Source organism: Paramormyrops kingsleyae, unplaced genomic scaffold (assembly GCF_048594095.1).
Source record: "Paramormyrops kingsleyae isolate MSU_618 unplaced genomic scaffold, PKINGS_0.4 ups206, whole genome shotgun sequence".
Taxonomy (NCBI): Eukaryota; Metazoa; Chordata; class Actinopteri; order Osteoglossiformes; family Mormyridae; genus Paramormyrops; species Paramormyrops kingsleyae.
In genome coordinates this window covers 1-5,874 of record NW_027326144.1, presented here as the reverse complement: position 1 = coordinate 5,874, position 5,874 = coordinate 1, and the positions used below count along the sequence as shown (strand labels likewise).

Below are 5,874 nucleotides of genomic sequence, written 5' to 3'. Positions count from 1 at the left end.
TGATGAGCATCCCGTACCATCATTGTGCTGACAGACAGTTTGGCTTCTCAGTAGAAGGGTTTATTAGTACCGTCGCGAGAGTTAATTAAGGCAGAATTTATTTTAATCTTGTCTAAAATGACCTGTGGCCTGTACTACAAAGCGGGGTTACTGGCTTATCGGGGTAACTTGTCGAATTTGGACTTCATATGGACTTCATATTTGTTCACTACCATTTTGCCCAGATTACTCCGATAAGCCAGTAACCCCGCTTCGTAGTACAGGCCACTGATCTCTGAGTTAAGGATAAATGGAAAGATGCTGATGTAATCAAAACAGCGATGCTCAGACTGAGGGACTCCATTTGCTCTGTTCCTTGAGGTTGATGTGTCCTTTTTCTAAATTTGTCACTACAGTGATAAGACAGCAAAGTGTCAAACCTTTTTGTGAAACAGAACTGCCTTTATGCTGAAAAGTTAAGACTGCATCACCAAGAAAGTATCCAAAAGTTCTCCTGAATTCTGAGTTCAACAGCACTTTAAATTATAATTAATTAATGTCTAAACTTTCCCTTTAAAAAATGGTTCCTGTCCAGTTAGCTATTGGTATATTTAAGAAAAGCCCGTGTACGTTTGTATTGTTGAAAACATGACGAAAACGTAAACAAGAATAAATATATGATTGAGCAAAACTGGGAATCTATCACATGCTTTCAATATTGGGATGTCAGCATTGGCTTTGGGTTACTGAGGGGAAGGAAACAAAGCAGGATATACCGACAGGTATAGAGGGCAGGGAACCCAGGGCCAGTGGAAAATCAATAGGTGTAAATTTGGTCACCTGACGCCCAGGATATCAAGTAGGCAGGCCGCCTCCACTCACACACAAATCTGCCAAATGGAAAAAAGCAAAACCGCTCAGAAAAATTACCACCAGAGATGTCCTGTTACAGTTCAGAATGCCTTCCAACTCTATTACCTCAGATAAGCAGCTGATTCTGGCTTTAATATTCTGAAGGAAGGCAGGCACCTTTCCAACCACTCGTTAAACACTGACTTTGTGTATGTTCAAGTAACCACAGAGCAATCATATGTGACATTATCATATGTGACTCCATCTGGTGTGCTGTAAAGTCCTATGGACACACGGAATAATGTAATAATAAGTATCAAGTCAAATCAAGTGGGGCTTTATTGTCACACTATCCATCCATCCATTCATTTTCTGCCACTTATCCGGGGTCAGGTCCTGGGGGCAGCAGTTTAGCAAGTGATGCCCAGACCTCCCTCTCACCAGCCACCTCCTCCAGCTCCTCAGGGAGAGTAGAAAAAACCATCAACAATATTGACATACAAAATAAATAGTGATAAATAATGAGCATTAGCAACAGTGGCAGAAATGGTAAAATGGCAATAAAATGACAAAGTGGTGGTGAACAGCAGAGCCCTGGGTGTGCAGCGAGGGATGACCAGCATGGGGCTCTCTGAAGTCAATAATCATCTCTTTAGCTGTGTCCACATTAAGAGACAAATTGTTGGACTTTCACCAGCCCATCCAGTATGCTGATGAGGCTCACCACTGTTGTGTTGTCAGCAAACTTGACGGTGATATTAAAGCTCTACACAGTAGTAGAGTCATGGGTCAGGAGGGTGAAACAGAGAGGGCTGAGCACACAGTCGTGGGCTGCAAGGCACATCTGGAAGGGAAGCATCACTGTTGCAGATGGTTCCATCTTCAGCGACAGGAGTCAAGAAACATAGAAGGGTGTGGAAGTACGAACAGGAATTCTGTAAACTGATATGCATCTATAGTAGCTTTATCATTTGATAGCAAAGTAATAGCTTTAAACTGAAATAAGGTTTGTATGAATAACTTTAGTGGGTTCATTAAGTAACAATTATTTGAGAAAATCTTAATATCTAAGTTAATTATAATGCCAACAAACAAGATGAGTAAAATAAAAAGTTGTAGTTAAATATTAGTGATTGACAGGTAAGTTTACGTCAGAGTAACTTGCGTAGGAAAGTGCAGCATTAGTATAACGTTAGTTTATGAACAGTAATCCAGTTTGTTCCATCTCATCTGCTTAGACTCATTCTACTTGAACAGTGTACTCTCGTTTTACTACAAATTGCTCGTTTCCATAAATGTCGGGTTTTTAGGTGACTCTCCAAATCCATTGTAATACTAGTTCCAGTAGTTATTCTGAATTCCAAAATCAGTGTCAGATAACCGTCTTTGGAAACGTCGAAACAGCGCCAAAAATCCAACCAGTGGCCAAAAGAATATTACAGCCGTATTGTAATGGGAAAGATTAAAGGAAGTTAAGCTTAACTGTCCTCGCCCTCCGCGCGGAAGACCGGGGTTCGATTCCCCGACGAGAAGAGAGTTTTTCTTCCGTCAGTTTTGTTTGGTAAGGGGTTAGAGCAGGGGTCTTCAACTTCGGTCCTGGATAGTTACCGTCCAGTAGGTTTTCTATCATACCCGGCTTCTGATGAGCCACACCTGTTCTCTGGTAAATACCAGGAACAGATGTGGCTCATCAGAAGCCAAGTGGGATAGAAAACCTACTGGATAGTACGTTGTCTCTAGGACCGGAGTTGGAGACCCCTGGGTTAGAGTTTGTAGAATAATGTATACCGATGTGTGTAAAATGACAACCCTGCTTAAATTGTCAGTTCTAAAAGTATCATGCTTATGAAAAGCTCGACTTGGTTCCATAGTGTAGCAGTTATCACGTCTGCTTTACACGCAGAAGGTCCTGAGTTTAAGCCCCAGTGGAACCAGCTTCTTCTTACGTACGGTGCGCTGCTAAGAAACTCTTCAGTTCTGAACCAAGTGCAAAATTTTTAAAACACTTTATACGTGGTAAAATTTTATATATCATTTAAAAAGTCTGTGGAGGATACAGAAAGCTAATTCCTCGTTAGTATAGTGGTTAGTATCCCCGCCTGTCACGCGGGAGACCGGGGTTCGATTCCCCGACGGGGAGGCAGTTCATTTTTTTCTTTTTTGGATTTTTGTAGACATAAAAATTCTCGCTTCAGCTTTTACAAATACAACGCCTTTCGATACGTGAAGTACAACTGCATAACCGCAGTTAACTTTTACAAAACCAAATGCTAATCCAAAATAAGAGTAGCATTGGCGGAAGCCAATTAGCATGAACAGGTGTTACACCTGTTAGTCCCTCGAGGAATTATTGTAAATAGCCCCTGAAATTCTGACGTGTCTAGCTGTTGTGTAATTACCCACCGTGCATGTGCCTTAACGTCCATTGTGGAACCTCCCCACGTTTGTCTTCCGTACGAGCTCGGTGGGTGTTTAATGCCTATGTTAGTCGATTAATAGGCTTAATAAAAGGGAACGCATACAGAGTACATATACAATAACGATATTCTATAGGAGGGATCAGAGTTTTAGTTTCTAAGTGAAACGAGGTGAAATGTTTCGATACAGCGTGACTGCACCCATTTTCGTAGTCATGTTAGTGTCATTTTTGATAGACTTCTGAACGTTTTGAAACACTTTTCTTCAAATGAATCTAAGCAGTTTCGAAAAAGGATTGAGTCTGATGTCACTAACAAAAAGGCTCTATAGGTTTAAATTTTATTTAAGATGCAAAAAATAACTAGAACGACACGGTCATGAAAAACGTGTATGGCATTTGCTTGCCATTGTGCAACTGCAAGACGGGAAATTTATCATTCACTGAATATCATCATGCGGGCTGCCAGCTCTCACGCATCTGGCGTGACATTGACATATTCTGACTCACGCTCAAGCAATAAATATCACGTCAAATCTATATTATTCAATTGTAACCCTAAAATTAGGTACATCAAAAGCGTTGGGGTAATTTGTAAACCCTACTGACTATTTGCAAGGTAATAAAACTGTTACATATATGTAAATGAGTGTGCAGACTTGTCCCGAAACGAAAATCTCACGCAAGTCAAATGACCCAAGTACAGTACGCAATCCTGCATCACCCATTTTATTTATTTTCTTTCTTATTCCCTTATTACCCGGTTTTGCTCTCTTGTCGCGTAGCTGTGATGTAGATCAGGAACGTCGGAGTTCTTTGGAGCTGATTGGTGGCTCACGAAATTCATAGAGAAAACATCTGCTAACACATCTTGAAACGTCGCGTTTATACACACGCACTTTATTTCATATTAATGGTTAAACTACACCATATGCTGACCCGGAGTTGGGGGTGATGGTCGTCATTGATATACGACACAATGCATAAACAACATGAGATGCAAAGGGAAGTTTTAAATCAGCCCTACCACTCAATCTGCATACTGAAAGAATTTGCATACAGAATCATATTTCTGTAATAATGGAAAATGATTAAAGACAAAATTAGTGCTCCAGAAAAGATTAAGAAAAGAAATTAATGAAATGGTTTCACTAAAAAAACAATAGCAATGACAAGTTCCATTATTTCTCCAAATTGGAGGATAGTCATGCTGAACTAAGAAGCTGCTCTGTAATGTAATATGGCATCTGGTGTGACAGGGTAAACTGCATCAAGGGGTAATGACTACACTTAAGTCACATGCTTCTATCTGATAGTGTTCTTGAGCACTGCACAGGTAACATTTCGGTCACATGCCCTATCAAGGGATATCTGGAATAAATGTATGCAGTTCAATCTTGCTTTGAGGATGCCAAAGGTATTATCTATTATGGGTGCTGTCAACTACAGCAATTATTCTGGAGAATTCTATGTACAGTAAGATATACAGATGACTGATAAATATAGAGTATACACCATGGACATCATCCACAGATCATTCGGGGCTTTAGCCCCAAGAATTTTACCCCCGATGCCAATTTTCCTTCAAAAAAAAAAAAAAAAAAACAGTCAAACCCTGGGTAAACTTGACTTAGCCCCTGATTTTCTTCAATGGCTGGAAACGCTGCTGGAGTATGTGATATGTGATGAATGTAGATCACAGAGGTGGTTTACAGTACATTCCATGAATGTCCTCTTTGAGTGGACAGGCAAGTGGCTGAAAACAAAGGCATTCAGGAGATTTTTGAGGGCAAGATACATTTTCTGAATCTACTGCTATAATGTATAACTCCTTAGATTTTCAGCATCTGAAGAATACAACCAACACAAAGTCATGAACATGGTTTGTGGGGCCAGCAGTACACAGTTCTATAGCAGGTCGCATTGTGAGTGACTGACACAAATATTTTACATCGTCAGGGAAAAATCTATACTTCTCATCCAGATATTTGATGAAGTTAATGGATCTCACCTGTCTCTAAATATTCAAGCATTTCAAAGGGACCTCAAAATGCACCAGATCCACACAATACTTGACAAAAAGGTGAGGTCATGATTTCTACTGAAGTAATAGGTGGCTTTTGTATGTTTTAATCTGTTAGATTTCAACCAAAATCATGGAGAAGGCTTGTCATGCAGAGTCTGTTACCATAACAACTTACCCAACTAAAAAGATAAATATTGCAGTGGTACCGATTACCTCAGATTGAACCTAAATACGGTTTCTTTCCAATGAATCCCTTTTGTGGTACAGGCCCTGAGTTGCACATAAAAATATACCAATTACCTTTTTCTCCTGCCCAGGCAGCTGGAGGCCATCCCTCCCACCAGTAACAACAGCTAACAATGCTTAAACTCATGTGATTAATTTTCAAAGCATTTAACATATTATTTATGGTCACTTGGTTTGCCAGAGCATATTCAGGCTCGACTTATACTGACAGATATTTTAAGAAACTGACCTTGTTCGTGCTGCAGATGATTCATGTGGTTGTCATGGCGTCAAGAAAATTTCCTGTTCATTTGTAATATTCTGTTCTTTTCAAGTTCATCACCTTTGTAACACCAACAGTTCCAATATCATGGAC

General features: G+C 40.0%; 2 non-coding genes across 2 annotated transcripts; both read left to right on the top strand.

The window, feature by feature from the left end:
* Nucleotides 1-2,692: 2,692 nt before the first annotated feature.
* trnav-uac (transfer RNA valine (anticodon UAC)) lies at nucleotides 2,693-2,765 on the top strand. Its single transcript has one exon. It is a non-coding gene; the product is annotated as a tRNA-Val (tRNA).
* Nucleotides 2,766-2,899: 134 nt separating this feature from the next.
* trnad-guc (transfer RNA aspartic acid (anticodon GUC)) lies at nucleotides 2,900-2,971 on the top strand. The gene has a single exon. It is a non-coding gene; the product is annotated as a tRNA-Asp (tRNA).
* Nucleotides 2,972-5,874: the final 2,903 nt, after the last annotated feature.